The sequence below is a fragment of the Equus caballus genome, chromosome 2 (genome assembly GCF_041296265.1).
Source record: "Equus caballus isolate H_3958 breed thoroughbred chromosome 2, TB-T2T, whole genome shotgun sequence".
In the NCBI taxonomy this organism is placed as follows: Eukaryota; Metazoa; Chordata; class Mammalia; order Perissodactyla; family Equidae; genus Equus; species Equus caballus.
Window position 1 is genome coordinate 38,176,726 of NC_091685.1, and position 23,388 is coordinate 38,200,113.

The window sequence follows — 23,388 nt, forward strand, 5'->3', positions numbered from 1 at the left end:
GAGTGGAGTTCTTGCTTTGCCGTTTCCTTAAAACGCGGGTAGGAAACGTGCAACGGGGAGCTGGGCTGGTGCCCCGCGGGCCTCTCTCTCTCCACCCCCACCCCACCCCTCTCCACCCCCACATCTCCACCTCCACCGTCCCAACCTGCGCCATCCCCTTTGCCCCAAGGAGCGCTCTGTTCTTCCCCAGGTTGGGCCGCTCTCGCTCTGGCCTCCCCACAGCCCGAACCCCTGGGGGGGCAGGGTGTGCACCGGAGGTGGAGGGGTGGCCTTAGCCAGGTCCTAAGTTTCTCAGCGGGGCTAAATATTGTTGGGGGCGAGAGGGATGAGGCCAGGAGAGCAGACTGGAAGGCTACAGTGGGGCTTCCCCCGTTCTCCTCCTACTGGGAGTAGGAGTGTTGAGGCCCTGCTGCCTCAGTTTACCGATCCCCTCTTCACAGGAGAGCTGAGGTAACCATGAAGTTGAACCCCATCTAGCTCCTCTTTCTCCCAGAGAACAGGCTTGGCATTTTTCACTGGGGCCCTCTGGATTCCAGCCGCCAGACCTTGTTACCATGGCAAGCTTCATTCCATGCAAAGAGGACAATTCAAAACAGCCAATATAACCCTGGGGACAGCCAATGCAACCCTGAGGACAGCTGTGCAAGGCGCACCTCCATCACAGCCTGGTCAACACCACCACCACAGCTGGTCAGCCTGGGGAGAGCTTCCTGCAGAAGCACAAGGTATGCTCTGGCGTGGACTGAGGTCGCCCACCCTTCAGATGGAACAGCATTTCCCGGAAGCCCACTGTGTGCAAAGTGCCTCCGATGCATGATCATCTCTTTGGAGTAAGGATTATTATTCCTACTTGAGAGGTGAGGAAACTGAGGCTCTGGGTGGGGGTTAAGCAGTTTACCCAAGGGGCCCACAGAAATCAGGGGAAACCAGGACTGGAATTTAAGCAGTCATCTGATTCCAAGTTAGTCCCACTATGCCTTGAGTGCTAGATTTTTTCCTTTTATGTGGAACTGTAAAAACACACTCTTGCTCCATCCCCCTGTGACCACTAACAAGCTGTTGTAAGAGGGCAGGACAGTATTAGATGGTGGGACATGTGGCAGCAGACATAATTTTTCACTCTGTCCACTCTGCTCAGCTAACTGGACAGCTGGGGACTGAACCCCTGACCTTAGTCTCATTAGCACAAGTTCTGATCCACTGACCAACCAAGGCACTTAGACTGCTTGGTGTATTTCTGAACTGCGGTTCAGTGCTTTGAAGTCCTGCAGTTGAGTCACGGAGGAGCCTCAAAACCACAGAGCTTTGTGGGTCTTCAAAAGGGGGATGTCATGGTTCAGCCACTATGGAAAACAGTTTAGTGGTTCCTCAAAAACTTAAACATAGAATTATCATATGACCCAGCAATTCCACTCCTAGGTCTACAGCCCAAAGAGTTGAAAACATACATTCAAACAAAAACTGTACACGAATGTTCACAGAACCGCTCTTCACAATAGCCAGAAGGTGGAAACAACCCAAATGTCCAGCTGAGGAATGGATAAACCAATTGTGGTATATCCATACAATGGAATGTTATTCAGCCTTGAAAAGGAATGAAGTACAGATGCATGCTAAAACCTGGAGAAACCTGGAAAGCATTATGCTAAGTGAAATGAGCCAGACACAGAAGGTCACATATTGTATGACTCCATTTGTATGAAATATACAGAATAGGCGTATGCATAGAGACGAACAGCAGCTTCGTGTTTGCCAGGGCCTGGGGGAAGGGAGAATAGGGAGTAACTGCTTTATGGGTACTGGGTTTATTTTGGTTTTATTTTGAAATGTTTGGGAACTAGATAAAGGTGGTGGGTGCACAACATTGTGAATGTACAAAATGCCATTGAATTGTTCACTTTAAAATGGTTATTTTTATGTTACGTAAATTTCACCTCCATAAAAAAAGTCAGCATATATGCAAATACCAGAAAAAGGGGGAGAAGGGGTGTCCTGGGAACAAACCTTCTGAAAGACAATTAAGAGCAGCTCTATTTGGAGATGTGTGTGTGTGTGCACGTGTGCGTGTGTGCGTGTATGCTCACCCTCCGTCACAGCAGTCATCAGAAGGCACAGTAATTCATCTGTTGACGTGTCTCTCCCACTTCCCTGAGAGCTTCTGCGTGGGAGGAGGAGGGTCCGTTTTATGTATTATTCATCTTTGCATCCTTGCCACCTAACCTATAGTAAGCACTCTGCAAATGAATGTGTGTGAGCGTGTTTGTACGGTAAACAAACTGACCAAGTGTTACTCATTTTCCTCTTCAGTGAGATTATTCCCACACACCAGAATCCTAAAATCAGGTCAAAACAAAACAAAAAAATCTAACAAGGAGAAAAGAAAGCAAACACCCATTCTTTGGGTCTCTGCTCATCTCTCTCTGTCTCTTCTTCCCCAGTGTAGTACAGCCATTGAGATTTCAAGACATTCACTCCAGAAACTCCTGGGTTCGTCTCCTAGGGTTGTAAAGAAGTTTATTTTTTGAGATTTTTTTCTCTTAACATGAAAAAAGGGGCTTTTCCCAGCTGTGTCTCCTTATGTTCACCCATATACAAAAGGACCAGATCTCAAACAGAAAGTCTGAAATCAGTTACCCTCTAGATTCTACTTGATTTAAACCAAAATGGTTACTAGTCTTTCTTCCTCCAAACGTCCACCTCTGCTCCTCCTTAGGTGATCTCAGGCAACAAAATAGTCATGGAATCCATGTCCTTTTCCGCTTGCCTGATGCCCTATTGCAAGCTCACTTGCCTATCTCAGGGCTGAGATGCATTTATAACTCGTTTCTCTAGAGACACATATAAACCGTGGGGGGAAGGCCTCCAAAGCTGTCTGTCATCCATAGCTCGCTTTCTCTGGGGTCCACAACTAGGAGAATTTAACAGCACTGTGCGTTCTGGTTCAGTATCCTCTCTTCTGCATGTTTCTGAAGGAGCCCCCGCCTCAGACCCAAGGAAGCTGATGTTAAGAACCAAGTCAGAAAAGGGGTTCCCTTCGTAGGGATCTGCTGCCATTTTCCCAGTGTCACCGATTGCTATCTTTCCCCATCAGGCAAAGCCCATCCAAGGCTCTAACAGTGCACTGGCCCTTACGCAGTTTCGCCGGCCTCCACCAGTATTTGCCGAGTGTCTGATCTTTCTGAGCACAATGAGCAAACTGTGCCATGTGCATTTGGTGCCCATCAAAGTTTGCCTAGGCATTCTGGAAAGTCTGCAAAACCATTGTTGCTCAGAAAAAGAAAATTCCTAAGAAGAACCAAGGCAAAAGCCTAACCCACTGCTGACAGCGGTGTCATATGCATCTCCCTTCTCCCAAAAATAGAGTGACCTCATAGTTTAATGTCCAAACTGGGACAATTCTGAGAGAAAAAGAGGGTGCTGTGAATAATGAAGCTGGGACAAGCAACATAAACTGGAACTGTCCCAGGAAACCCAATATATGTGATTCCCCCACCCGACCGCCAAATGATGCTGTTCAGTCCTGGAAGGCAACTTTGGGATCATTTACTCCAGCACCCTTTTTGTATACTGATGGAGAAACGGGGACCCAGAGACAGCAAGGGCCCCTGCAGCCATGTTGGTCAAGGAGTTGGTAGAGATTAAAACCAGAGTCTTTAGAAAATGGTCCATCATGCTACTGACGTGTATCTAGCACCATGCACTGTCAGGCTTGCGCCAGCTCACTGGTGCACATGGCACCTCCTGAGTTCTGGAAGTAGAAGAGCGAGCCCACAGTCTTGCACAATCGGACTTCTGACTTCATCTTGTACTCCACTCCCCTTGCTCACTACACTCGTGTCACTTAATTCTTTCCGACCTCCCAGCCTTTGCCTTTTCTCTTGCCTCTGCCTTGAATAGTCTCCTTGGCTCTCTGCATCCGATTCCCTTTCGTCTCTTAGGTGTAACATTCAACATTTGCTTCTTTCATAGCACATTATCACCATTGATCACTGTTTTGTGTATTTGCTAACTTGAAGGATTTGAGAGCTAAGTCACCATCAGTTTGGCTCACTGGGTTTAACGCCTGAGACTACGGTCCCCAAGGGAGTCTTGCTTATTCTGCTTTGTCTTGGATTCCATGGAATTTGGAAGAAATAAATGCCCTTTTCTTGAGCTAGCTTGATGATTTCTCTTGCAGGCAGTACAAGGCCCTGGCTAAGACTGCACCTTCCTCCCACCACATGCACCTGCCCAGCTGGTCTTTGAGCCTCAGGAAACAGGGTTTGTGTTCAGTTCTTCTTTGTGCTTCCACTGCCTGGTGCTCAATAGATGCTTCTCCAAAGAGTTTGTGGTTGACTGAGCAAATTCATCTCCCCCATACCCCAGAACTCCACATCCACGAAAATACTTGTTTCTCTCGTTAAAACCCTTCTCATCTTTGGTCACCTCTTACTTTTCAAAGTACTTGCAAATCTCTCATCTTATTTTATCCTTTATTGGGTGGAAGGGTACCTGGTAATCTGCATTTGGCATGTTAAGACGCTGAGGTTAAAGGGGTTGTCCTAAGATCACAGAACTGGACAAAAAGGTTCATGAGGGGAAGTGCATGCATAGTCCCTCCTGCTCTTATTCCCCAGGGCTCAATAATTGTTTGTCAAGTGGAGGAGCTGGGGCCAGCACTCAGCAATCCCCACACGCGGCCCAGTTTTCTCTCTGACTCAATCAAGGACCTGGTTTCTGTCTGGCTCAGGAACTGGAGGTGGCATTCACGGGCTCCTCCCTGCAAGGTGAAGTTCATACACAGCCCAGGGTGGTGAAGGGGAGGTCTGAAAGAGAAGCCAGCATGTCATGGACTTCTTAGTCCAGGAGGCAGCGCTCTGAGAAACCCCGATTCTTCTTTGGGTCTGCGTGTGTCTGCCCACAGGAGCCAGGGAGAAATGTGGTCCTGCCTCCTGCACTTCAACTTCAAATTATGAAGTTTCTACAAACAATATCCCTTATCCCTTGCCAGGCTCTGCGAGGCACATCTCTGGACTTCAGGCTGGTTCCAGTGTTTCTCAAAGTGAGGATAAAGACCCCTCAATATGGATCCCCAGAAAATGCTTGTTAAAATGTAGATCCCAGGCTCCACTCCTGACCAAGTGGAAGCTCTGGGGGGTGTTGGGTATCTGCAGTCGCAATAGGCTGCCCAGGAGGGTCTGGTGCTCCGTGAGGTTTGACACTCACTGTTCTAGGCACCCAGGACAGATGCTCATAAAGCACCATGCACGTGTGTGAAATACACAAATGCGAGGAACCTTTCAAGCCTCAGGAATGGCTTCGGGGCTCTCTGCTCTTCCTCTTCTACAGGCTGTCTGTCCCGTGTCTTCGCCACCCCCCTCCACTGGAGAGTCCCTGGGGAATCACCCTCTCTCTCTGCAGATGGATGCTCTGTTTATTCAAATTGTCACATGCGAATCCCGGCCAATCTAGGAGATGTATCTTTTGTACACTTACACGGTTTACTTTGGCTGAGTGGGTTTTAACATGTGCTCTTGGGAAAAGGGCAAAGCATCTCTCAGAGAGAGGCAGCCAGGTCTCGGGGTCTCTGGCCCCCTCCAGGAGCGGGATGAAGTCGAAGACACAGAGAAGAGTGCACAGGCAGGAAACCCCAAAAGCCAAGCTATATTCCCTTCCCAGCAGTGCCTCCGCCGCCACTGCCATTAGTCACCCTCCTCGCCACAGTTACGAAATGAAGCGATGGAGGAAAAAAGAAACCAGGAGGGAAAAATAGGAGAGGATTGTGGGCTTGGGGGAACCGCGAACAGCTATGAGATGGGAATGTGTATGTGTAGGTGTTGACTATATGTGTGTGTGTATGTGTATGTAGATATGGTACACACACACATATTTCCGTGTGGACCCAGAGCACAGTTATTAGTGGAAAGAGTGACATTCTCCTCTTGGCTTCCCAAGCAATTTCTCATGTACAGGTCAGGAACTTGGTCAGGCGCATCTGCTCTGTGTATGTATTTAACAAACCCAGGTCCTTCTGCATATTCTTCGTTTGCAAATAGTCCTTTAATAATCACTTATAATTCAGAAGCTTCTATGTATGAAATAGATAAATATTAAATATACACACTGACCATAGACTTAACCACATAAGCATATATACTTAAAGCATCTATTTCTTGATAGAAGTGCAGTATTTTTCACTCTTTGAATGTTCCTTGGTTTTTTGATGTGTTTCTTATTTGGTGTGGTGTGGGGTTTACAAAGAATGTGTGTGATGGCCTGGTCTCTTGGCTCTTGGCTCTGTCACAGCCTCCATGAGTGATGGTGGACAAATAGCAAGAGACAAGCAAAATACAAAACACTGAGACAAATATGTCCGCCTCTAGAGAACCGTCACTATGCCCCAAAGAACTGTTCCAACCCCCGGGGGTCTTGTAGGACCTCCTGCCCTCTCGTGTTTTGGCTGTCTCCATGGGTTGGGCGCCATTTTATTTTCCATCCCCAGAGCAGTCTTACTGAGGTCCCCTCAACAAGGCTAAAGAGAATAGGGTCCAGTCTTCAGCTCTAATTCCTCATCTTGCCGAAGCCCCCTCTCTGCAGCCATAATCTATGGCCAGTCTGTGCTAACTGACATCATCAATCTCACCCTTCCCTGAGGGCCAGGGTAGCTTCAGTTCTGTCGGCTCTAGAGTTAGTCAGATAACGGTTCGACCCCCAGCCCTGCTACTTACGAGCTCTGTAACACTGGATGAGTTACTTAACTTCTCTGAGCCTTAACTTCCTCATTAGTAGAATAAGATAATATTACTCCCTGCTTCATAGACGTGTTGAGGAATTCAGTGAAACTATGCATGAGAAGCATTTGGCAGAGTCCCTGGTGTCTGGAAAGAACTGCATAGATGTTATCAATGATGAGGACACAGATGATGATGATGATGATGGTGATGCTGACAGAGGTAGTTGTAAGTGCAGCTCCTGTTCTTTGCACACCCACTATGGCCCACCACTGTACTAGTCCATTTATCTCCACTAACTCAGGCTGAATCCTCCCAACCCTGAAGATAGGTGTTACCAGATCCGGAAAAAGCTCAGGCTTTTAGCAGATCAGGAAAAACCTCAGGCTCGGAAGGTTTGCTCACACTTACCCAGCTAAAAGGTAGCAGAACCAGATTCAAGCCCAGGTGTGTCTGATTCTAAGGTCTCATCTTTTCTTTCCTTCCGTTTTCCTCTCTGACCCATGAACGCAGTCTCGTCCCTGTGCGGGTTGATGCACCAAGGGACCTCCGTGTCCCTTCCAGCCCCACATCCTTCATTCTGTGCAAAAGGCACTGATCTGATGAAGAAGCAGGCGAGGGAGCCGCTCCTTGGTGGCTGGTGCGTTAGTTCTTCTGGGCCCTGGGGACCCATTTGGTAAATTAGTTCTTTTGGCTCATGAAATGGTACCCCAGTGGCTTGAAATACTTTACAGACCTACCGTAAATGGGTAATTTATTCTTTTCTCACTGGTAGTATTATTATTATGATCTCCATCCTATATAATTTGTTTTCTATACTTTTTAGGGGTACCGCGTGGGGGATGGGGATTTTTTTTTAACAGACATGCATTAGATTTGGCAAGGAGCAGCGTGGGATTTTCCAAGAATGTGATTTTCAGGACCCCATTCTCCCCATATTTTGCTCTCTCTCTCATTTATTTCACTCTCATTTATCATAATTACTACATATTATGATGTCGTCAGCAGGAGAGTTTTTTCACTCATTTCTTCTCCCACCCCCAGAGTCCCACCTTGCTCAGACTCTTGTGAGCTTCTGTTTCCCTCTTAGATCATTTCTTTCTACTCCGAGGATGCTTATGCGCTAAGTGTGACCCTCATTCAGGGCCACCGAGGAGACAGTATAGTAAGCGCCGACCAGAGGAATCAAGACCCTAGCGCCCCTCAGCGACTCACTACGAAGGCGTCTCGGATACAGTGATGCGTACGATCCTTTTTCGGGAATTGGAAGCAGCGGTACAGGAAGAGCCTTGGATCTTGCCCCTTGAGTCAATGCTCAACCTTTCCAGTACTAAAGTGCCCTGGGAAAAATATTTATCAGCCCAACAGTATAGGCTGTTCAACCCAGTGTGCCACGAAGGACCATACCTGCGACCATCTGCCCTGATATTTGGGATCAGCTGTCCACCTGTACACGTAATTAGAAGAGAGCTGTTTTCCCCAATGTTTGGCTCATTGGGATAAGGTGTCTCTAGCCAGTAAATTGTGAAGTACCATATTTATCTGAATCGGCTGCACCTTTATTGGTTTACCTGCCTTATTTTATGCTGGGGAGATGTAAAACAGTTTATAATCCAGTATTTGGAACCACCAGGCCACGTTATTAGGTGTGCGTGTAGTTCAAGAGGGAACCATAGTTGCTCAGAACAATGTCAGTTACATGCTTTTGGTCAGCATCCTAGCCATGTTGGTAGTAAAATGGTACTGTGACACCTCTGCCCAGGAACAACTAGCTACTAATATTTGTTCCTTTTGAAAAACAAAGAAATAGGAGGTTGGTTTTAAAAGGGTGGGGCAGAGATGTAAAAACAAGCACGGAGAGGAGGGGCTCGGCTCACTGTCTCTTCACCGAGCATTCTCTGGCATCCTGCACCTGCATCCACAGCCCTGGACCCTCCGCCCAGCACGGCGGTTCCCTACCTCGCCCCTCAGACCACTGGGACCATCAGCAGAGGAACACATCTGTCTAGGCTCTGAAACAGCTTCCTGTATCAAAAAGATGAGACTGTCTGGAAAAAAGAGACAGAGCTGCGTTCTTCCCCCGTCATGAGGAGCCCCGAGGGAGTCCTGCAGAAAGTCACTTAGCACTGGAGCCTAACAGCTTTGGGAAGAGTGGTGAGCCGGAGTCCTCTAGGCAGCTTTTGGGAAGAAAAGAAAGACAGATCTAGGTTCTCGTCCTGTCATTCATTAGGAGGCATCAAACCAAAGCATGAACTTCAATGTCTCCTAAAAGACGGACCGGTCCAGCGCCCTGGCCAGCCCACAGAGGAGCTTTGAGCAAATTAGAAAGGATGCGAACATAGCCCTGCTGGAGGGTGCAGACTCAGAGAGTGAGCCCCAGCCCTCTTGTGTGTCAGCTCCCTCTGGAAACAAAGCGGGAAATAATCACACATATCGCTCAGCGGCTGGATCTCACCTTAACTCTGAGGGTTTCATGGTGGAACTAGGTTCTATTGTTTTTTGTTTTGTTTTGAGAAAGATTAGCCCTGAGCTAACATCTGCTGCCAATGCTCCTCTTTTTGCTGAGGAAGACTGGCCCTGAGCTAACATCCGTGCCCATCTTCCTCTACTTTATACGTGGGACACCTACCACAGCATGGCTTGCCAAGCGATGCCATGTGCACACCCGGGATCCGAACCGGCGAACCCTGGGCCGCCGAAGCAGAATGTGCACACTTAACCACTGCGCCACCTGGCAGGCCCCTGGGTTCTATTGTTTTTAAGATCTTTTTATCGTTATTGTTTTAGTTCAAAGTAACACATACTTTTACAAATCTATGTACACTTTTATATGAAGAACACTGAAAGAAGTTATTTTACATTTTTCATGAAATTTCAGTGGCAGTATAAACTTCTTTTTTGAAGTTTCCTAGACTTTCTAGGAGTCTAAATGAGCTGACAGATTGAGAATCCAGTTTTTCCTGAAAATGTGCATGGAAGCGATGCTCTGATAATTATAATAATGATTTTAGTGGGTTCTTAGATCAAACACGGTGCTAAGTAGTTAACTTACATCACTTACAACAGCCCCATGGGGGAGAAGCTATTATTACCCCCATTTTACAGATAAGAAAACTGAGGCTTAGAAAGGTTAAGTTACTCACCCAGGGTCCCACAGCTAACAAGTGGGAGGGCTGGAACTCGGGTCAGTGGGATGCCAGTAGATTCCACTTTACTACTATTTTATGTTACCTCCTTCCACCCAAACTCGCCCTTTGTACTGTTGAAGGAAAAGCGTAGTGAAGACCAAATTTAGATACACACCTGAACTGAGGATGGCAATGGAACAATAAGCCTTTTTCTGGGGAGGTGGGTGGAAGGGGAGCAAGCAACATGAATCCAGTCATCAGTCATCTGCTCCTGGAATTCTGGGCTTTACCGCTGGGAAGAAACTTGAACATCTTTGTTCAGCCCTATCATGCTCCTTGCTTCAGCAGGGGGTGACCTCGGAGTTCACAGGTCAAACGTGCTTTCTTTACAGAGGAAGAAACTGAGACTCTGGGAGAAAACTTGACTTGCCCAGATGATGCAGGCCTGCAGTGGCAACACTATTATTATTCGTTTATGTTTTTGAACGTGAGCACATGGCCACGGGAGGTGTTCCATAAACATCTGTGGAACTGAATTAAATGGTGGCCTTTGATTAATCCATGTGAGGGGCACATCAAAAAAACAAACCAGCTCTACTTCTGATCGTTGGGTTGTGAGACGCTTCCGACTCAATATGAGGTGAACACCTCTGCTATGAAACATCCTTTGATCTCACACTTCTTTCTCTCGAAAATGATAGCAAACTTGTCAACGGATTCTTCTCGAAATTAATAATCAAACCTTAAAAAATCTTCTTTGGTTATTCCAACAACTTAAAACAAAAAGAAACTAAACATTTCCTGTAGTGTCTGCCCCTCTCCCTTCCAATGCCCCTGCTAGGGAACAGCTGTGTCTATTTAAAATCGATTTTGATCTCTTGGAAAGGATCTGGTTTCTGTGAACACAGAGCTGCTGCCTGGAGAAGGCGTGCACTGTTCTGGTAAGGTGTTGGGGTTCAGCTGACTCTGCTGTAATTCTAACAGACCGCCAGCAGAAGCTGGTCTTCCCTTGGGCCCGTGAGGGACACGACACCTTAGCTGACATTGGTGTGGTGGGCTGGAATGTTCTGCCGCCTTAGGAATCATTTAGCACCCTCTCCTCATTCTCCTTGCCGATCTGTGGTAGATTGGACTATTGTTCCTAATTCCTCAGCCCCTTCTGATACTAGCATTACCTGTCCCGCCCTTTGCCTTGTGACTTTTTAGTCCCTCTCACTAGTGTAAGCAGAGTACCGTGCCCTGTCCCATTGATATTAGGCTTGGCCATGTGACTTGCTTTGGCCACTGGAATGTTAGCGGACTTGCAGCCAGCAGAGGCCTTAAATGTGATCATACAGTTTGGCTTGGCCGCTTGTGCTCTTGTGATCCTCCATGAGAAGAGCATGCCGCAGGCAACTGATCATTGGTCTCAGCCCCAGAAGGAAGCCACACAGAACAGACCTGAACCAGACCTACAGCCTGGAGTCAAACCCAGCCAAACCCGAGCCACACCCTCACCAACAGACCCGTAAATGAGAAACGTGAATATTGTTGTAAGCCCCTGAGACTCTGAGGCTGTTTGTTCTACAGCAAAACCTGACTAATACATTCTGGAAACTGGCACCTTGACCTGAGGGTGTCATCCATCTGCAAGTGAAAGAAAATCAATGCGTGCTAGCTTAGAGACCCAGGAGAATTTATCGGCTCACGAAACTGGGACATCTAGAGCTAGGCCTCACCTCAGGAATTCCGGGAGCTCAAGCAATGCCATCAGGTCTCTCTCCTTCTCGTTCTCTGTGTACTTGCCTCATTTCTCATTCTCTCCTATGCGGTTGGCCGTCTCCATGCAGAGGATGCTGGGGGAGCATGGCTGTGGCCTTCTTTCTCCAGGCTTACATCATTCTGCTTTAGCCATCTTAGAGGGAGACGCTTCTCTGTCCTGTGGCTCCCAGGGATGAATTGGCCTATCCCGGGGTCGGGGCATGGTGCTGCTTTGATTGACCAGGCCCGGGGGGTGTGCCCATCCCAGAGGCCCCCGGGAATCGGGCTGGCGGCCCCACCAGGGGTGCAGGGAGGGGAAAGGAGCAAAGCCCACAGCGGGGGGAATGATTTAGCAGAAGGACACTGGACAGACTCAGGCAACAGACGTCTACGGCCACCACACCACTGCCCCAACGATGAGGTGATGAGCACAGGCCTGGGCAGCAGCTGAGAGATGATGACCTGGGCTTCTCATTCAGTCCTTTAGTCAGACACACCAGGCTTGAATCCCAGCCTTGCCTTCTTAGGTGATCAGCTTTAGGCGCGTTGCTTAATGTCTCCAAGCTCCCATTTGTTCTATTATAAAGTGGGGATAACAAATGCCTAACTCATTACAGGACAGTGATAAGGATTAAATGAGATATTGTGCAAACTCCTTAGTCTGTCTGGGGGATACTGAAGTGTTGCCCTTAGCTCTCCTCATCAAGGCCCATGCACCCTCCTGCCAAGGGCTGGGAGTATCAGCTACCAAAGACTCCCAGCTGGACCGCTCCCTAGCAATTGCCCTCTACTGCAGGGGCCTGCCTCGCCCAAGTTATGCCCCGACCTGGGGACCAGCCCTTGGCCAGTGGCTTGGATACAAAAGCCAGCCGCTCTGCCTCCATTTAGGACCACTCTGAAGGGCCACCCCAGCTCCAGAGCTCCCTCTAGGCATCAGGGGCAAACCATATTGCCTGCCAGCTTTTCCCTCTGCCCAATCCTGGCTTCCTCACTCCTTGACATGAGTGTCTCCCGAGAGCATTCTGCAGAAAACTGTGTGCAGAGAAGCTAATCTAGGGCATCCTGGTAGCTAGCACACCTGGGGAGTGCTCATATGTGCACATTATAATCATTGTTATCACTCATTTATTCGTTCACTCGTCCACCATCCATCTGCCAAGAGCATCTTTCCAAGAGGCAGGATAATGTACCATCTAAGAGCACAGAGCTGCCTCTGGAACCAAATTGTCTGGGGTCAAATCCCTGGTCTGCCTCCACCAGGTCTGTGACCTTGGGAAAGGCACTTGGCTTCTCTGTGCCTCAGTTTTCGCTTCTGTAAAATGGTCATATTAAGAGTTTCTATCTCATAGGATTGTTGTGAAGATTAAATAAGTTGATGAGCATAAAGGGCACAGAGCGAGTACTTCTCAATGTTTGCTCCTCTGTTTACACTGGGTGGTGGATTAGGTGCTGGAGGTCCAGGGATGGAGGAGACCCAGTCCCTGCCCTTACAGTGTCCTCAGTCAAGTGGCTGAGACAGAGGTACAGACAGTGCAATGGCCCAGAGGTACAAGAGTCCTTGGCTTGTGTGAGAAACAGCCAAGGACTTGTAAGGCCTTTGGCTCTTATTCTGAGTGAGATGGGAGCCACTGAATAGTTTTGAGCAGAGGAGTGACAAGAGATGATTTATGCTTTAAAATATTCCCCCGGCTGCTGTGTGGGAGAAACTCTAGGTGTAGGAAGCCATTTAGGCAGCTATTGCTGTCTAGTGAGTTATAATTGTAGCTTGAAAGATGGTAGTGGGGTAGAGGGAAGGTGAGTAGAGCATAGAGAGAGAGAACAGAGTTCTAGAGAGATGCTGAAGACAGAGCTGCAGGATTTGCTGGCAGCTGGACGTAGAATGTGTGAGAGAAAGAGAAGGCAAGGATGACTTGAATTCTCTGTGTTTAAGCAACTGGAAATATGAAAAGTTCATTTACCGACTGGGAAGGCTGTGGGAGGAGCAGGTTTGGGGGTAGGTGTGTGCTAATTTTGAGATGCATATTTGACATCCAAATGGAGATAGCAAGTGGGTAGTGAGCTCCATGAGTTTGGAGTTCAGGCGATGGATTTGAGCTGGAAATATGAATTTGGAAGTTGTCAGCATCTAGGTGTTATCAGAGACATCAGACTGCATGAAACCTCCTGAGAAATGCAGGTCCATGGAGAAAGGAAAGGTCCAAGGGCTGAACCCTGGGGGCCTCCCACATTTGGAGGTCAGGGGCATATGGAGAAACAAGTAAAAGAGACTGTGATGGAACAGGAAGAGAAGTGGGAGGGAAAAAGTAGGTGTGATATCCTGAAAGGCAGGTAGAGAAAGTGTTTAAAGGAAGGCTTGTTAAAACCTTCTGATGGGCCAAGTAATGATGAGAGGTGAAGGCGGACCGAGATCTGGCAGCGAGGATCACTGTGGCCCTGATGAGGGGTTTCGTAGGGAGGTTGGGAGGATAAGGTGGACTGGCACATGAAAGCTCCTACTTTAAAACCTGGAGCATAGTAGATGCTCATTAAATGTTTGACCCTTTTCTCCTAATCCTTCACCTACCACATAACTTGTCCAACTCACAGCTGCCAATCACTTATCCTTAACCTCCAGCATCTATTAATATCAGTCACACAATTCTTCATCTTATATGGCTACCCTATTAATATATTGTAAAGATACATTCACCAGCCGTGGTGAAAACTGAGCTGATTGAAACACAATTTAATTACCCTGGATGTCCCAGAGACGACCAGTGAGTTTGCAAATATCCTAACAGTATGCCCTGAAAAAAAACTTGGATTCCTGTAGCTATGAATCACACTCGGTACTAATTATCCCTTATTATTAGATGAACATATTTTTCCCCCACGTGGCCAAAGGTCTGTATGATGTCCTAGAAAATAATAAAGTGAATGGGCCCAGTGCGAACGGCCGCAGGAAGCCTCACACTGGAGTCCCTGCCATCTCTTAATGCCGGCTCATTGCATGAAATTAAAGGGAGGCTTTTCACAGGAGCTCTAAGAATTCCTGCCTGGCTGCCACGCCAGACCCCTGGTCCTGCTCCTCATCCAGCCATACACCAGCTGCTTGGTTTGTTCCTGTTCATTTCGAATCCGGTGATGAAGGCAGGCTTTCAAAAAAAAAGAAATTTCAGTAGTGGTCAAATAGTATGCTTATCCTAGCATTTCTAAGTATACTCATGAGAGAGTGAAAACTACAATTTTAGAGCATGAATATGTGTCAGATATTGTACTAAGTACTTTACATTTCTCCCCTCATTTTATCATCTTGAAATTTAATTATTATAATAACTCCTCAAGGTAGGTATTATTAACACTGTTATGAGCTGAGGTTCCAAGAAATAAATTCCGAAGGTCACATTGTCAGTAAGTGGCAGAGCTGAGGTTTGAACTTAAGGACTACTGATGGTAAGGCCGGAGCTCTTAAAGGTGCTGCCTTCTAGGAAGAGATTAATGTAATAAGCAGAACATTCAGGAGGTTCCGCTATAACATTTGACTTACATTTTTATTAGTCAGGCACTGGGGATAAAAAAAAAGACAAAAATGCCCTCCATAAGTATATATTACACTCTCCCATAAAGTAAGAATGATAGTGCTTATTTCCAGAGGTCATTGTAAAGTTCAAGTAAATTAATGGATATGAAACATCTTATTTCCTAAATAGAATAAGAGTGTAATAGGAAGCTGATTTTTAAAAATAAATTCATAATGTACATTAATACCAACATATTTTAAGGTGCTGAACCAAATTCTAACAAATGGCCAAATTTACTACTCTATCCTAAATTTTAACTTGTATATGAATGGACCAATTTTCCCCAAAGAGACATACATTTTTTGTTGCAGTCGACATAAATCTTCTCTGCTCCTACGACTTGATTCATTTAAATTCTTTCCTTTTCAATTAAATAATCACCCAGAATTTAAAAAGACGTATTTCCATTAGTAGACTCTCGAATCAATGACCTTTGAGATCACAAGCGTTTATGCAAATTTTTTTCTGATTGCTTTTTATCTTCTTGTGTTTCACTTTCCCTAAAAATTCTGTCAGTCAGTGTATTTAAATTCTTTTCTCATCGCCTCATGGCACCGCTATTTACAATAATGAGCCACAGCTGAAAGGGACTGAAATATCACGAGCTTCTTTTAACGTCCGCCAACAAGAAGGATGCTTCACAGTCGGAAAAGGCTAATGCATGACAAGGGCGAGTGTTCCTCCCCCGGTGTGAAACGGAACTTGAAATTTCCATTAGTTACTTTCCAGGCCTTGTCCGATTTGTTTTTCTTTTTGATACAACCTGATATTCTCTATGAATAATAGCAAACATGTATTAAGTGCTCGTTATGCATCTGATCCATAGGAGCTCATTAAATCTCCATTTTACAGTTGACAAAACTGAGGTCTTGAAAGATTAAAGAACCCGTCCAAGGACATGGAGCTAGTACGTCATGGAGGTGGGGTTTGAACTCAGAACTTGAGCTTTTGACACTGAGGTTATTAGCCCCGGCTCTGCCAGTGTGGGACCTTGGGCAAATTACTTTGCTTTCTAAACTTTAGTTTTCTCATCTGTAAAATGGGGATAATAATAATCTCAGCCTTGTCCTTCCCAGGATTGCTATGAGATTAAGGAAGTCGCTCAGTGTGAAAATGCTTTGTAAATTGTTAAGAACCCAGTGATCAGCATCATCATTGGGAAGTGAACACAACGGGGGAAATCAAGCCATCAATGGAACCGAAGACCCCTCAATAAGTGGGTTCACAGTTAAGACTAAAACCAGCTGTGTTCAAAGAACCAACTGCCGGCACTGCCCGTTTACTGACCACTAGCTGCGGAGGGGTGGGCCACAGGGTCCTCAGCTCCCCAGGGGTTTGCTCTCACTGCTGAATACACTGCTCCTCTTGGAAACCAGCCTTTAGCAACCCCCCAAAGCTACTTCTCACCTCCCCCGTGTGCCAACAAGATGAGTTTTCCCACCCTCTTTGATTAGTGGCACATTTCCAAGCTGAGGGTGTCTGTGGAAGCAATCTTTATGCTCAGATTTATTAAAGCCACCGTTGGTTTAATGAATTACCGCAATCCAATGAGCCCATAGATAGCTTGTATTTAACTTTTATGTGGCTGCCCTAGAAACCAGCTTGAAAAGCAGAAATCAATGATTGTGACAAAAATCTCGATACAATTTATTTTGAATGTTCAGTTTGGGATTTGATGTATGCCATTGTCGGATATATTTTATGCTCTCAGATGAATTTTATACTTACTGATTAAAGGGGGTTAGCAATATCAGTAGGATACAATTTGACAAACCTTAAAAGAAATGTTGCGAAAGTGCTCCCATTCATTACATGCTAGTTTCCAGCCAGATTTGCTTCACATTTTAATCAGCAGCACCAGTAGCAGCATCTTCAAACTACCAAAGGGAGGCCCTATTTACCAGTTCTTAAGTTAATTAGTAAAAATGCATTTAATTAATTATACCCACTGTGAATCTTTGATCTGCCAGTAATTGGGTAGGGTCTAGGCAGGGACCAGGTGGTATGGGAGGAGTGGACAAATTGACTAGGACTCCTCCCATCGGAGACCTTAGTCTTAAATAAGTATTATTTGTGCTTGGATTTTTTTTGGTTTTGGTAATGCACCAGCTACTATTTAGAAATAACCTGTTCATAAGCAACACCTGCAGATTAGCATAAAGTTCCTATTTAGAGAGGTGTCTAGACAGAACCTAAAATAAGAAGTTTAAATCTTCAGCATTCAATGGCAGCAGGCCATAGGACTTTCACAAAAACCAAGACCAGGCAGCTTTTTAAGTTTTCAGACTAACCAATTTATTACGCAGATGGCCACAAAATGGGATTGAGGCTGATCTGAAAAAGAGCATGACCTGATAGGTATATCCTACTCAGAATGTTCCTCTCACTTGTTCATTCATCCATCATTAATACATCTATACATCCATTGTCATATCCATCCATCCATTCATCTATACTTCCATTCTAATCTAAGTAGAATGTACTAAATGTTTACTTTATGCCAGGCACTCCACTAAACTTTTGTCATGGATAACCTCTTTTAGTCCTCACCACAGTCTATAAAGACCAATACTAATGTCACCTTCATTTTACAGATGAGGAAACTAAGGCTCAGAGAGGTTAAGTGACTTATTCAAGTCACACATCTCATTTGAGAAGGGTGGGGACTCACGGTCATCTCCTAACTCCACATCAAGGGCTCTTTTTCCTGCCACAACTAACCTGGCTGCCTCAGGTAAGAATTCTGAACTGTCAAAGTTAATATGCGAAAAGAGAAATGACCACCCACCCACGACATGTTCATCTAATGGGATGAGTTTTATTCCATTTTTGTGCCAGGCTTTACACTAAGTCCTAGGGGTATAATATGGACAAGAAAGGCACAGACATTGTCCCCTCCTCACCTCACAAGCTTGCAGGCTGGCAGAGAAACATGTAATGGGCCCTCATTTAGTAGCATTCTTCAGTGGCTTGAAAGAAGTTGCCCATAGCACAGAAGAGCAATCAGAACTCTCAAGGATGTATTACTACTAGCTCTTTAACATTGTAGCTCCGGAGTATCTTTCAACTCTGCCTCCTCCTCTATTTGACCACTGCCATTGACGGAGTTCAGGTTCCCTTACTTGTCACTTGTCACCTAGATTATGGCAACAGCCTCCTCATTGGTTCCCTGACCACCTCCTCTCATTGCACCCCTCCCCCGCCAACAATTGACATTCCACGGGCTGCCAGGGTGGCCTTCAGGTGCTATTGTTTCAATCAGCTCTTTCTTTTGCTTAACCCCTTCGGTGGATCCTCACTATCTTTAAGAATAAACCCAGAATCTTCAGTGTGGCATGAAGGGCACATCTGGTCCCAGTGCCTGCTTCCCAGAACTCTCAGATGGTCCACGCGCTCACACGCCCGCATCTTTCCACCTGCTGTTGCTGTTTGCTCTGCTTGAGCGCCTCTGCTGGATGCCTCCTCCTCCTCTCTCGCCTTCCCCTCCCCCTCTTCATCCTTCACTTCCTCCTCCTTTTCTTCCATGTGGGCGCAGAGCCAACTCCTTTCTGAAGTCTTGGTTGAACAGAGAAAGCCCCTGCCCTGTTCTCTCGGAGCATTCCAGAAGCCCTTCCATTGCAGCACTTCCTCCGTTACCCTGTAACTATCGGTTTTCTCTACTAGGCTGAAAGCTCACAAAGGTGGGGATGAGTCTTCCCTCACCTTGGCACCCTCAGTGCCTAAGCATCCAGCCTGGCCCACAGTAGCTGCTCAGTGAACGATGGTTGGATGAATGAAGGCAGAGCTCCGTGTGGGCGGAGATAACTTGTCTGGATTTTTAAGAAAGAGAACTCTCTCTATTTCATGCCTGTTGATGAAGTTCTGGCAGACGTGAAATGCGGCTTCCTTGTGCTATAAATGAGGAAACCAAGGCCAGAGCAGGCAATGGACTTGCCTAAAGTCACCCAGCTAGTTGGTGACTTGCTCCCATCTTGTTCCGCTGTCATGTTATTTTTCCCAAATAGGAAACTTTTCGGAGTCTCTTTAGAGTTTTTGAGATGCACACTTTAAATTATTCATTGGAAACTTTAGGACATGAAATCACTGCTGCTTGGAATAATAACATCCATTTTTAGAGGACCATCAGCTAGACCAATAGGAATAGTTGGACTGAGATAAATAGGATCAGAGTTCTGAATCACTTCTGGCATTGGTAATATATTTATCTTAAGATATTTTCTCTTAATTAAGATGTTTCAAATAACAGTTGCAGGTGGGCCTGGATTTTTGCTTTCCCTAACCCCAAAAGTGGCAATCTTAGGAGTAAGATACACGGGCCAACTCAAGTGAAAGAAATGTTTATATACAGAAAGTGAGAAGGCTATTGGCCAGGTTTATAATATACTTGAACTTGGCTTGCTTTGCGTTCTGACCTGTACTCATTTAGTTTGGGTTTAAGTATATTTCTGATACTTCCATTTTGCAGAAAACAGGTTGATGGGAAAACCTCAAGTAGCTTCCCGAAAATGTACTTGGCTTTTTACAAAGCTACTTAATTTCTTTTTGATGAGCGCGGTATGCATTATATGGAATTGTTCGGCTAAATTTCCCTAAATACACATGGGGGCTTAAAGCAAGAGTGTGGGAGGCTCTATGCTGTTTAGGAGAAGTGGGTTTCTTGACCCGGAGGAGAGAGGAGCTTAATGAATCAGAAGCGTATTGCTTCTCACGCATGAAATAGGACTTCCACCCTCTCCCCATCCATCAGAGCTGCCGAGCACCAGAGTGGTCTGTTACATTTTCTGGTCTGTTACATCATTGCTTCTGAAGGGTTTCCACAGGTAGAATGTTAGCTTTCTGCATGGCAGGGAACGCTCTCTCTATTTCTTCCCTGTCTTGACTCAACCATGCCCAGAAGAGCGCTAGATATACAGCAAGCACTTAATTCTTACAGAAATGCTTAGTCTAATAAGTATATACGCTCGCATAAATAAATCATGAGTCCAAGCATGGATTCTTGAGTCTTGCCACCGTGTGTCTCCAGTTCTTCCCATTTCTCTTCCCAGAGCAGGAGCACTCAGTTGGACCCATGGAGTCAGAAATAAAGTTCACGCATGTATTTCTTTTCTTTTCCTTTTTGAGGAAGATTAGCCCTGAGCTAACATCTGCTGCCAATCCTCCTCTTTTTGCTGAGGAAGACTGGCCCTGAGCTAACATCCCTGCCCATCTTCCTCTACTTTATATGTGGGACGCCTGCTACAGCATGGCTTGCCAAGCAGTGCCATGTCCACACCCGGGTCCGAACCGGCGAATCCCGGGCCTTGGAAGTGGAATATGTGCACTTAACCGCTGCGCCACTGGGCCAGCCCCCACGAGTGTATGTCTTAAAGGCCTCTACATGCTCCGCCAGGTCTTCAGCGGGGGCTTTGTTACTGTACCTACAGAAAGCCCCGGAAGAGCCTCACTGTGACAGAGCTGCTGGCCCAGGACACAGGAGGCCAGAAGACAAACTGCATAAAGGCGAAAGCTTTATGTTCCTGCTTCCCAGGTCTGAGCGCAGAGTGTGGAGTCATACAGCCCAGAGGTCTGGGGACAGGGAGGCATTATAGAGGGTCTCCTCCTGGGAGACTGGATGAAAAGGAAGCCTTTTAAAACCTGGGACCATTTTCACCCAGGAGGGCTCCAGGGGCGGGGCACTGTGCGACCCTTTCTCCTGTCCCCCTGGGTTCTGAACTGGTGCCAGTACCTCCTGAAGCCCCTTCGTCTGAGGGCTGGCCACGTGAATGCACAGCCTTTGTACGACGCATCAGTAATCTGCATCAGGAAGTACGAGGCCCCGAATGTTCCAGTGCCCGTCATTGAAATAACCTGTAATGCCACGTTTGAATGTAAAGTGTTACCTACTGAGTCATTCACAAGTTTCCCACCCACCCATTAAATGATGAAAATGACTTGGCCTGCCTCATGAGGACTGGTCACAGAGAGGCAGCGGGGATGATGAAAGCGGTGCCTTCCCTGAAGCTGCAGGGGGCGGCCTTCCCAAAGCACTGGCTGGGTCCTGTTACCCCACAGGACTTCCCCAGAGGTCACGGGAAATCAGAGTCACGCCCCCGTAGGCCTTGGCGCTGGAGAAGGGGGAGGCTCTTGGTACGGTTCCAGATGAAGTGGTCACATTGAATTTACCGTCAGTGTGTGCCCTGGTGCCAAGCGAATGCTAGATCCACCTATCCTCTGCTCTCCTCTCTGCTCAGCCAGCCTAGTTAGAGGGACAGCTCATTTGATTAAGGGTAAATCTCCGTGGGATCGGGTGGAGGGGAGGCACTGCTGTTCTCCCTGGCCTGGATTCTCACAGCCGATGGTGTTCCCAATTCAGGCAGCACAAATGAATGCAGAGGGATGGCTGCCTTGACTGGGGCTGGGGGCCCTGCTCTCATGCTGGTTTCCTTAGTCTTGGACCAATTTGCCACAAAACTTGCAAAATTCACATAGCATGGGTGCATGCAGCCATTGATCTCACAGGGGGCGTTCAAACCAGCTTTGCCAACAGAGATTAACCCCCCGAAGAGCCCATTTTACTGAATTAGGCCAAAGCTAAAACAGAAGTCTAAGAGTACTTGGTAATTTTTGCAGAGTGGATTTGTTGAGCAGGGGTTCAGTACACAGAGAAGTTGAACAACTCTGGACGGTAATAACACGTCTTTTTCTCTTTGGTGTAATTATTGTGCGAAGGCAGCATTACACTGAGACTTTAACCCTAGATCTGATGTCATTCCTCAATAGTTCAAAAAAAAAGCATTCTGAAAAACGGATTCTGCTCACGGTTCTTAGTTTTGAATTCTTTGTACGTTTTTGCAAGGTTATATTTGGTCTTGGTTTTAAAAAAAAATCCAAGGTAAAAAAAATCCAAGTCGAGTGAAGTTTTCCCTCACGCACAGCCCACGGGCACAGCAGAGCTGGGGCCTGGGGAGCGGGCTGGTGAGCTCGGGGCGGAGAGGACTAGTGCGTACATCAGAAGGTGGCGGGAAGCTGGGTTGCTAACGTTGAGAGAGGACGGGGAGAAGCGGGGCTGAGGAGCCCAGGGTAGTGGGCAAGGGTTCAGAGGTCACGAGTAGAGTAAGAGGTGGGAAAGTCAGGAGGCTGGTCATTCAAAACAGAGGTATCGTGGAGAAACTGGAACCTTCATCCGTTACTACTGGAAATGTAAGATGCCACAGCCCCCCTGGAAGCCAGTTTGGCAATTTCTCAAGATGTTAAATACACAATTGCCACATGACCCAGCAATTCCACTCCTGGCTATCAACCCAGGAGAAATGAAAACATACGTCCACACAAAAACTTATATGTGAGTGTTCATAACAGCATTCTTCATAATAGCCAGGAGGTGGAAAAAACCCACATGTCCATCAACGGATGAATGGATGAATAAAACGTGGGATGTCCACATAATGGACTGCTATTTGGCAATAAAAAGAAATAGTACCGATATGAGCTGCAACATGAATGACCTCAAAAACGTTACGCTCGGTGAAAGAAGCCACACAGAAGGACGCCGATAGTACTGTTCTGCTTCTGTGAAATGTTCCGAACAGGCAAAACCATAGGGACAGAAAGTAGATCAGCAGTTGCCTGGGGCTGGGGCTGGGAATGGGGAGTTCGTGGGCATGAGGTTTCTTTTCGGGGTGATGACAATGTTCTTGAATCAGTGATGATTGCACAGTTCTGTAAATATACTAAAGATAATTGAATTGTACACTTAAAATGAGTGACTTTATATAAATTTATAAGTTATACTCCAATAAAGCTGTTAATAAACAAGACAAAAGCAAAGGAATGAATCTCAATTAAAAAGCGAATAAACAGGGGCTGGCCCGGTGGTGCAGCAGTTAAGTTCCCACATTCCACTTCGGCAGCCTGGGGTTCGCTGGTTCGGATCCCGGGTGCAGACCTACACACTGCTTGTCAGGCCTGCTGTGGCAGGCATTGCACATATAAAAAAAGAGGAAGATGGGCATGGATGTTAGCTCAGGGCCGGTCTTCCTCAGCAAAAGGAGGAGGATTGGTGGCAGATGTTAGCTCAGGGCTAATCTTCCTCAAAAAATAAATAAATAGATAAGTAAATAAAAGCAGAGGAATGAAGGAACTCAGTTAACAAAACCTGGGGGTGTGAGCCTGACTCTGAGGACAGGGGAACCGGAGACAGCATCCGGAATTTAATCAGAAAACGGATCTGAGGATTCAGGTCCAAATTGGTCCCAACCCTCCGGCTGCAGT

The 23,388-nt window shown here is 46.5% G+C and overlaps 1 protein-coding gene across 2 annotated transcripts in view; it reads right to left on the reverse strand.

Annotated features, from left to right (window-relative positions):
- The window catches only part of KAZN (kazrin, periplakin interacting protein), a 1,019,918-nt gene that overhangs the window by 438,103 nt on the left and 558,427 nt on the right, over positions 1 to 23,388 (reverse strand). The window lies entirely within an intron of this gene.